This window comes from Procambarus clarkii, chromosome 12 (assembly GCF_040958095.1).
Source record: "Procambarus clarkii isolate CNS0578487 chromosome 12, FALCON_Pclarkii_2.0, whole genome shotgun sequence".
Taxonomy (NCBI): Eukaryota; Metazoa; Arthropoda; class Malacostraca; order Decapoda; family Cambaridae; genus Procambarus; species Procambarus clarkii.
In genome coordinates, this window is record NC_091161.1 from 39,868,428 (window position 1) to 39,878,999 (window position 10,572).

The 10,572-nt window shown below is 37.4% G+C and overlaps 1 long non-coding RNA gene across 1 annotated transcript in view; it reads right to left on the minus strand.

Annotated features, from left to right (window-relative positions):
- Window positions 1-3,824, minus strand: part of LOC138364149 (uncharacterized) — a 6,243-nt gene extending 2,419 nt beyond the window's left edge. The window contains exons 1-2 of the long non-coding RNA XR_011228324.1: window positions 3,738-3,824; window positions 581-687 (exon numbers count right to left, since the gene is read on the minus strand). This is a non-coding gene — a long non-coding RNA (uncharacterized lncRNA). The remainder of the gene's footprint in view (window positions 1-580; window positions 688-3,737) is intronic.
- Window positions 3,825-10,572: the final 6,748 nt, after the last annotated feature.

The following is a 10,572-nucleotide window of genomic DNA, read 5'->3' on the forward strand; positions in this document are numbered from 1 at the left end:
TCGGAAGACAAAACCGTGGTAGACATGGTTGGAACAAGTTAGGTGAGAGGGTGGTGGAGGCCAAAACCATAATCATAATCATCTGTATCAAACCTTATTACAGGTAAAACCAGTAGGCAGTCTTCTGTATTTTATCAAACCGTTATTAGTATAATAGATCTCGTAATAATTTTGCAAAAATAATGGCATTTACTATTTTTAAAAGATTATTAGCAAATTTACAGAAATGGTGCATTCGGAAGACAAAACCAATTTTTCACTTTTGACAATTGAGCACCTGCTACATCCAGATTCTAGGGAGGAAAGGAAGGACGATCTTACTGGATCCCATAGCCTCTCCGAGGCACAAACCAGGCTTTTACATAACCCCCCCCCCCTGCACCCGAGCTTTTTAAAATAGTAAATGCCATTATTTTTGCAAAATTATTACGAGATCTATTATACTAATAACGGTAAATAAATAATAAATAGTAAATAAATCAAAATCAGTTACATTATTTTATCTTATTCATAGCATAAATGTTCTCGAAGATTACTAAAAAGAAATTGAATTAGACTACAGCAAATTGGCAAACTTTACCTTGTATCTGTTTCCACCGAGTTTGTTTGGGGCGTTCTTCAACATATCAGCAATACTTGTCTCAACATCTCTTTCAGTTGCATTAGTGTGGGTGTTGATACAGGCTTCTGGAAATTTATAAGAATTAATTAATATATATAATTATAATTCACTTTGCTATTCCCCATTCCACAGTCCTCTCGTCCTTCCCACTTCCCTGTCCCCACATCATCCCCACTATTCCCACTTCCCTGTCCCATCGTCCTCCTTACCATTTTCCCCTCCCCTGTCCTTCTTCCTCCCCCACCATCTCCCATTCACCTGTCCCTTTGTCCTCCCCAGCATTCCCCTGTCCCCACCATCCCCAACTCCCCAGTCCCCTCGTCCTCCCCACCATTACCCTCTCCTCTGTCCCCTCGTCTTCCCCACCATACCCCCCTCTCGTCCTCCCCACCATTCCAAACTACCTCATCCGATGCATTCTATAATGGTCTGATGCTTCCATCAGAAAATTGGGAACATCAAATGATCTGATATTCCCATCACTGAAAAATAAGAACAGCTAAAAAAATGAAATGAAAAAAATAAAAAAATAAACTATACTCATGAAATGAACAGTATGGTAAACAACACAGCTCAATTTCAATGCAATGTCACACAAAATTATTAAATCGAAATGAAAATAAATTGAAATCTATGAAAATTCAAATTATCAATACAATCGGAAATATTGAAATAATATCGCAACATAATATAGTGTGGGTTGCTCTTACGTGCAACAGACGGTGCTGTTTTTCAAAAAAGGCATGGTTTTACCTGTCACAAGTGTGGCATCTATACTTATACTCACGAAATGAACGGTATGGTAAACAACATAGCTCAATTGCAATGCAATGTCACAATAACATTTAATAACAATAATAACAATAACATTTAAATATACTTTAAGATATAATCTAGAAGAAAATAAGAACATTGAAACGGTTCATGAACTCGATTTCAATAAAGGACACTATGGGGAACTTTGAAAAACAGTTAATGAGTATAATTAGACAGACTTGTTGCTAGGCAGAGGAGTAAATAATGAGATATATGGCAAATTTTGCAAAATATACGGCACACAAACATTCATACCCAAACAAAGCAAAATGCTAGGTAAGAACAAAGCAGTTGGCCCGTAGGGGAAAGGAGATACCCACAAGACTGGAATACAAGTCATTAACAAGCACACAAGTACTACACTACACAACAACCGCACTACTACCAGAACTGGACGAATCACTACCAAAACAACACATTGCACATCACTACCAAAACAACACAACACAACACAAGCATTGGCAAAGAATTATAGGCCAGTTGCACTAACATCCCACATAATAAAATTATTTGAGAGTGATCAGGAGTCAGATTACTAGTTTTATAGAGACCAATGACCTCCACAATCCAGGCCAACAAGGATTTAGAGCAGTTTCTATGATCGAGCCACTGAGATCTATAAAGAATTCTGATCAAGAAAGAGATCTAGGGGTGGTTTTAGATAGAAAACTATAACCTGAGGATCATATTAAGAACATTCTGCGAGGGGCCTATGCTACACTTTTTAACTTTAGAATTGCTTTTAAATACATAGGTCAAAAAGTTTTAAAAGTTTTAAAAGTTTTTTAAACCTCTCGTGTATCATGAGTGTGTTAAAGCATCAGATGGTGCATTCAGATGATGAATATTACCTAGTTCCTTCATCTGGGAAGAATGAACACATATTGGTGCATTCGGATGATAAAAACTAACTACTGTAGTTTAATTGATCAACAGACTGTATATCATATGCAGACTGTATGTGGATCTGCGGGCCACTCCAAACAACAGCCTGGTGGACCAAGCTCCACCAGGGCTAAAGCACAAAGTGATATAGATGTGATAGAGAAACTAGGTCAAATGGAGGAGTAGGTCTGTATATTAAACAGCACCTGACGTGCACAGAGCTACTAAACTCAATGTGGTGGTAGAGTGGTGGGGGGGGGGGGAAACATTGCAGAAAAAAACAAAAATACAATTTGGTCAACAAAACAGCATTGTTTAAAATAGAAGACATGGGTTGTCATTTTGGGGGTAAGGTAGGTTACATTGAGTTAATTAGTTAGTACTTAGTTTTTATCTTAAACTGGTTGGGAGAGGTACAGTGTTGCTGTGCTGGTGAAAGAACACCTAAAGGTAAATTAAATAATGATTGCGAATCCACAAGAAGTTGACATAATATCGCTAGAGATCTGCAATCAGGATGATAAACTTTCCTTAAAGAATTTGACAAACACTTGCTGATAGGACATGAAGTAAATGAAATGTATGTCAAGTTTTGTGAAATATATGATAAAAGCACAACAAAATTTGTACCAAAGGAGAGATGCAGAACTAGGAAAAGGGGTTTGTTCAACAGAAATTGCGAGAGGGCCTGAGACCCAAACACACACAAATGGAATCAATATATAGCAAGAGGCCAAACCCCCAAACATACAAGCGATGCAAAGATGCGAGAAACAGCAGCAGCATTAAGGAGAGGGACTTAAGGACCATAAATAAAGTGTGAAAATAAACTCGAGTAAATTTTTTTAACTACTCTCGACAGTGAAGAAAAACAAATATTCAGACGATTTGTGTTAGAATCATTAATCTTACACTTTCGGTCACATTCAACAACACAAATACATACACACACATTCCTGTTGCTGTAGCAAGTGAAGAATTACACACACAGATCACAATAACGTGATGCATCAAATGAACAAATCCACAAGGGCCGTGACGAGGATTCGAACCTGCGTCCGGGAGCATCCCAGACACTGCCTTAATCGACTGAGCTACAACAGGGTAAAAGGGTTGAAACCGAAGTTCTACTGAACTTACTGGATCCCATAGCCTCTCCGAGGCACAAACCAGGCTTTTACACAACCCCCCCCCCCCCTGCACCCGAGCTATGTCAACAGGCCGTTCTCCCTCTTCGCCCTTCCGAATGCACCATATCAGTAAATTTTTTAATAATCTTTTAAAAATAGTAAATGCCACTATTTTTGCAAAATTATTACGAGATCTATTATTCTATAGAATAATGCATATAAATGCATATATGCATATAAATACAAAACATAAATACAAAACAAGTAAATGTAAATAATTTTACCTTGCACCTAGATCCACCAAGCCTGTATGGCGCGCGATTCAGTACTTCGGAAATCTAGAACTATCTTGAATCTCTAATATGCAATGAAACAATACATATTATTGCACTTACCAAAACATGGATGAATGTAGAAAATACAGAACTATTAGCTGAATATCAAATAAATGGATTTAATCTATTTCACACAGATAGATATATTACACCGTGTATATTAGGTAATACCTAACATACACGCCTCCACACACACTACATTTGAAATGTAGTCTCAAAAAGACTACATTTCAACAGCAAAGATTACTCCATAAAAAAATAATTAAATTATTGACCAACATGAGAGAGGGTTAGCCAACATGAGGGTTGTGTTGATTGCCTGAAAATATTTAAATTGTGTAATGTATTGAATGGCATTTTTCAAGTTACAACATTTTTTAAATTACTGAACTAGGTTCTAGGCTTTGCTAGGCTTAATTCAATTATTACAGATAAGCCTAACCTAGCCTAGAACCCAGTGGGTTTTCTTCCTATTGGGGAGTGTTGTACATGCCTCGCCTCCACATACACACTAGCACAGCCAGGCCTCGCCTCCACATACACACTAGCACAGCCAGGCCTCGCCTCCACATACACCAGCACTGCCAGGCCTCGCCTCCACATACACACTAGCACAGCCAGGCCTCGCCTCCACATACACACTAGCACAGCCAGGCCTCGCCTCCACATACACCAGCACTGCCAGGCCTCGCCTCCACATACACCAGCACTGCCAGGCCTCGCCTCCACATACTCACCAGCACAGCCAGGCCTCGCCTCCACATACACCAGCACTGCCAGGCCTCGCCTCGCCTCCACATACACCAGCACTGCCAGGCCTCGCCTCCACATTTAAACCAACCAAGCCCACAAATACGTTAACATGGACCAGCATTACACCGTCTAACATACTCTGTCAGATGTAACAACTAAATTTGTGAATTCAAGACCAAATCTATTGTATAACACAGTGTTAGTACGAGAAAAACATTACTTACATTCGAAGCCGTGTTTTAAAATGGCGGCGGTCTTGTACTGACGCTCCAAACTGTGTGTTCGTTTGCGTATGATGAACGTGTGACAATTTACTACAACAATTATTTAATTATTCTTATTCTTTATTTTAATATTTTTAGGGTACATGAAATTTCAAACTTATTTGCACACAATAATATAATTGCATTGTCATAACCTTTATATATTACGGAAAATACGATGACATGAACGAAGTCAAAGTGAAGTTGAAGTCAAAGTCATTCGCCGAACGTATTAGTCATTTTTTTTCTCCCAAACGATAGGGGTAACAAATCCACAGAGAATATAAGTGTACAGTAAAGTCAATTTTATTCAGGAAAGTACATACATAGTTGATTTACAAACATAATGTTGGATTTATAGATAGAGCTAGTGCATACAATACCTAAAGCCACTATAGTAGGCCTATAGCATTTCAGGCAACCGGGCAGTATATATGGACCCCTTACTCAAATCTCTGAATATGTTAGATATTAAGTCCCTGCACATACTCTCATGTGTATTTTATATATATAAAACGCTGCACTGTAATGTCAATCCTGACCTTAAAAGCTTCCTAGAAGGTTGTAACAGATCCCATGAGCACCACACCAGAAACAAATACCTATTTGATATTCCAAGAGTACGACTTAGTCAAACTAGAAATGCTTTACAAATCAAGAGACCTCGAATGTGGAATGACCTTCCCAATTATGTTAAAAACTGTACCTCTCCCAACCAGTTTAAGATAAATAAAGATAAATTTATAAGTTAAGAAAAATTCCACAAATCAACAACCCTGTTACTGACCCTGTATTTACCCAAGTCTTTCCTAAATCTAAACTTATCCAATTTATACCCATTGTTTCGTGTTCTATCTTGTGTTGACAATTTTAATACCCTATTAATATCCCCTTTGTTATATCTATTCAGGAAATTGTGGTTGATCTCGAACCCATTGATAATGTGACGACTTATACAGAATTTTGTAACTATATCATCAAGATTGTAACCAGCTTAGCTAAATGTAGTGTGGGGTTCAGTCCCTAAGCCCATATATGTGCCTCTCTAACCATTTAGGTTACAGGGCAAAAACATAAAAACAAAGGTAACTGCAGAAGGCCTATTGGCCCATACCAGGCAGCTCCTATCTATAACAGATAAACACTAAGTACTACCTAATTAACTCAATGTAACCTACCAACCTAACCCCCAAAATGTCAATCCATATCTTTTATTTTAAACAATGCTGTTTTGTTGACCAAATTGTATTTTTACTCTTTTTCTGTCATGTTTCTCCCACCCCTGTTTTTTCCCTTTTTTCTTATTTTTTCTCAACATAATTCATACTTTAATTATGCGGATCAGGACATCACCTGATCAAACACATCAAACATCGTTTGACCACCATCAAACACACACATTTCGTGTGTGTTTGACGCTCACTGATATGTACCAGCGTTGTTTTATATATGGTGCTATTCTATCTTACGCTTTGTTGCTCTTTTTTACCTACGGGCTCATAGAACATTCTATTGCGAAAACATTGGCACAAAAATGAATGACGTACATACAATAATAATGTCAGGACAGTGATATAATTATAAACTTTCAAAGCACTGTATCGCCCATGTGTCGTCTTGTCACCAATACTGGGTAACAGTTCCGCCACTTCCCACACTCTTGCGGGTGGGCAGCGACCATTATTCTACGTTTATATTCATATCACCGTGTTGGGAATTTCATTGCGAGTACATTGATACCAAAATTAACGCTGTAGGACAAGTGTGGAAGTGATAACAATCCCAAGAGTAAAAACATTTTGTTGCTCTTGGGCACTCACGGCGAGTCATCTACGTAGGTATTTATTGGGTGCTGGTATTCATATAACTTTTGGTGACCGTTTTTGCTGATTTTCTTCTAGAGAATGTTATTGCGAACACGTTGGTACCAAAATGAAATACATAGCTCGAGAACTAAGGTCAGGAGAGTAAAAAGAGTATACACATTTTTGTTTTGACGCTTAATTAAGGTTATTGTGAGTACTCATCGCCTGCCTAGAAACTGGAACTAGTAATTCCATCTATCATACATATCATACAAGAGGAGCCACACATCTATGGATCATCCAATAAAATCAGCAGACTTCTAGATGTTACTACTGCTCGGCTTAGACTCGGTTACAAGTATCTCTGGGAATTCTCATTATCTGCTGATGTAGACCTGACCAAATGTAAACTGTGTCAACAAAATTATTCGCACACCCTCCGTCACTATGTGATGGAGTGCGAAAAGATACATGAATTTAGAGACAATTCTATAACCAATGTTCCAGCGATGTGTCAATATTTCATTCAAAATGATCTGCTACCAGAAGTTTTAGCCAAATATCCCCAGTTTGCTAACTGTAGATAACAACTAAGTGATTGTAACCTATCCACCGCTGCCCACTGGATGGGGGACGGTGTGCAGGACAAACATATAAATTTTGGTACTAGCTCTCCACATATGTCAGTTGCTTAATTTAGAACCTGTACTTGAGGTCGATCTCGAACCCATTGTTGATGTGATGACTTATATTGAATTTTGTAACTAGCTCATCAAGATTGTAACTTGCTTAGCTAAATGAATTGTGGGGTTCAGTCCCTGAGCCCATTATGTGCCTCTGTAACCCTTTCCACAACCGCCCACAAGATGGGTATGGGGTGCATAATGGGGTGGGGTGTCTTGGCCAAACGTGCCACATCAAAACCACAAGTTGACATTGAATGTGAATTAACAATGAGACAAGTAAGATTTATACTAATACATTTATACTAACTCTGTTGAGCGTTGACCATTTATACATCAAATCTGTTGATGTGAGCACTTTAGTTTAGTCTGCCGTTTAAAGAAAAAAAGAGCATATCAATGGTATATCACAGAAAACGAATTTATCATAAACTCATGTATTTGTCTTATCATATTGAACTGCATTCATATTTTTAATATATAACAATATGAATATACAAATTTCTGTAAATCCCCTACCTTGTTGGAATCTGTGGAAATGAATGAGCAAATGTGCTGGCTGAAGGCGCTGAAGGAAACCACATTGGTTTCATTTTGGATACAAATGTCCATGGAAATTCAAAATGGAAACTAATTATATAGTTGAACCTGCAGAGACGAGTTTAAGAATCTGTGTTGAGAGTGATGGACACAGCCTTCACAATTATACTTCAGAGAATGTAAACATCTAAGAGTCATTAGAAATATGTGTAGAATAATAAACCCTACATTGTTTGAGTTAGGGAAAACACCATTTGTGATATATAGATACTATAGCTGTTCCTAAAGATTCACCCTTTTTTGCACCAGCAAGATAACATATAAGATTTTAAGAGTTGACGAATGTTAATATTCTTGTTTGATAAACTGTGAACTTGAGACATAGTTAATAAGAACATATTAACACAACAAAATGTTTTCAAAATCCTTAACACCACTTTCCAGCAACTTATATAATTTATATAAATTATTTTAGAGAATAATACATAAATTATATATTTAAACATGATATAGTGTTTAGTGGAATGTATAAGGAGTCAAATTGTGTTAAAAAGAGCAATTTTTAGAAAATTTGGAAAAATACTTTTTTCTGTTCAAATTATAACTAAATGGATTATAAAGGTTTCACTCAGCCAATATATATCATTCACAATTTATTAATGAATTTTACAAAAAAAACACCATAAATTTTATATTTAAACATGTAAAAACTATTTGTTTTACATTTGGAAGAAAATAATTGTAGAAAAACAATTTATAATTAAACCTTTGTGTTTGGATTTTTTGAGTAAAAGTTTCTCAAAGGCTTTCCTGCACCATTCTCAATGCAAATCATTCCCACACCTATGGCAAGAGATAGGCGAACGTTGTGTAGATGATTTGTGTTTGCTGGGTATATGGCTGCTGACAACTATTTACAGATGCAATGCTGAGACATATACGAAATTTGGAGCATTGCTTTAAAGGCCCTAGCAAATTTTCTGGAGGTTATTTTACGGGGATGACCCCAGAATAAAGGCAACGAATGTCTGATATGAAAACGATGGGGTAACACACAGGCTTTAAATTATTGTCGGATGTTACAACAATTAGCGAATATGTTCTAGATAATGTGAAAGTGTGCATTTGCCTTGAAATGAACCCTGATAAATGGATTATACAGAGTGAAAAGGATAATGCAAACTTTAAATATTATTGAGATGGCAAGGTTATAGGTAGATCGCATAACTCCATTTCCCGCTGGTTTAATGGCCACAAGTAAGACATTAATACAAAATAACTCCCCGATAACACACACATTCGATAAAACTATTAGAGACTTTTATACTCTGCAAAGGCCAGCGAGCAATTACAGTGGATCAGTCCCTGGGAGACATTCTTTTTCAGACTAATTTAGACAATTAGTAAGAGGTGAAGCAAGGTCACATAGACGTGGTAGCTGGAAAACAATTACAAAAACTTTCGCCAGCTTACTAGTGTATTTATAACTGAATAGCAGTAATTTATTTAATATCACTTGTAACTTTCCACACAACTGTATAAAATTATATTACACGACGCTACAAATTAGCACACTAACCTAAGATGCATTTGTTAATGGGGGCTTTATACTAGACTTTAATTTACAACCCGAATCTATAAAAGATGCAATGCCCCTGGAAGTTTCTGGTAATCTGAGAATTAGTCTAATTTAAAATACCTGTAGCAGGAAATCGAGTCATTTTGCTTTATGGAGTCTTCCCTCTGGCGTCCTGAAAATTAATGTAGAACGCAGAATTGTCTGTGATACAAGAGCATCATACTATGAATTGTCTGGAAATCACTGAAGCATTGAATGGGGTCTTGGGTTCAGAAGCCTTATATATGGGATGCTATCTAGCCGATACAAGAAAATTTTCAAAAATTATCTATGACAGGCCCGTGGTATTTATAACATACTAGATGTGCCATCAGCGGATATGAGGGCATTGGGTCACTTTTTTCCTAAGGCAGCAACCAAGACGAAAATTATCATTCTAGAACATTTTTGGATTCCTCGTCGGCGGGAGCGGCTCGTCTGCGGGAGCGGCTCGTCTGCGGGAGCTGTCGGAAAATCCGACACCATTTAATAATCATACAGATAATAGCTGTATTGTATAAACAAGTTACCCATAGAAAACGTAACTTGTAGTGGAATTACCGTCTAAAGAAAACGGGATATCATCACCACATACCATTATAATTCACCAGCTATTCTGCTGGGAATTATTCTTAAATACATTAGTCTTTGGACTTTACCATCATAAAAACATCTTATATAAATTAACTTAATTATCAATATTAAAGTAGAGTAAATGTGACCCTTCTATCACTTTCTGAAATCTGGACAAAGTAGGCCAGGCGTCAGGGAGGAAGGAGGGCAGCCATTGTTGTGTCACCTCCGAGACGTGTGGAGCAAATTTAGCTCCTATCATATCTGGACAATGTCGGCCAGTAACATCAATAGTATGGAGTGTTAAACAGCCATTGTTGTGTCACCTCCGAGACGTGTGGAGCAAATTTAGCTCCTATCATATCTGGACAATGTCGGCCAGTAACGTCAATAGTATGGAGTGTTAAACAGCCATTGTTGATACGAGACCAGAGGCTCACAGGAGCAAATACGGCTCCTGTTAAATTTACTTGGACGTAGTGTTATGGAAACCAAAGGTGTACCATTTTCAACACGCTGTCTACAAATTCAAGTTAAGTGTCTATCCGA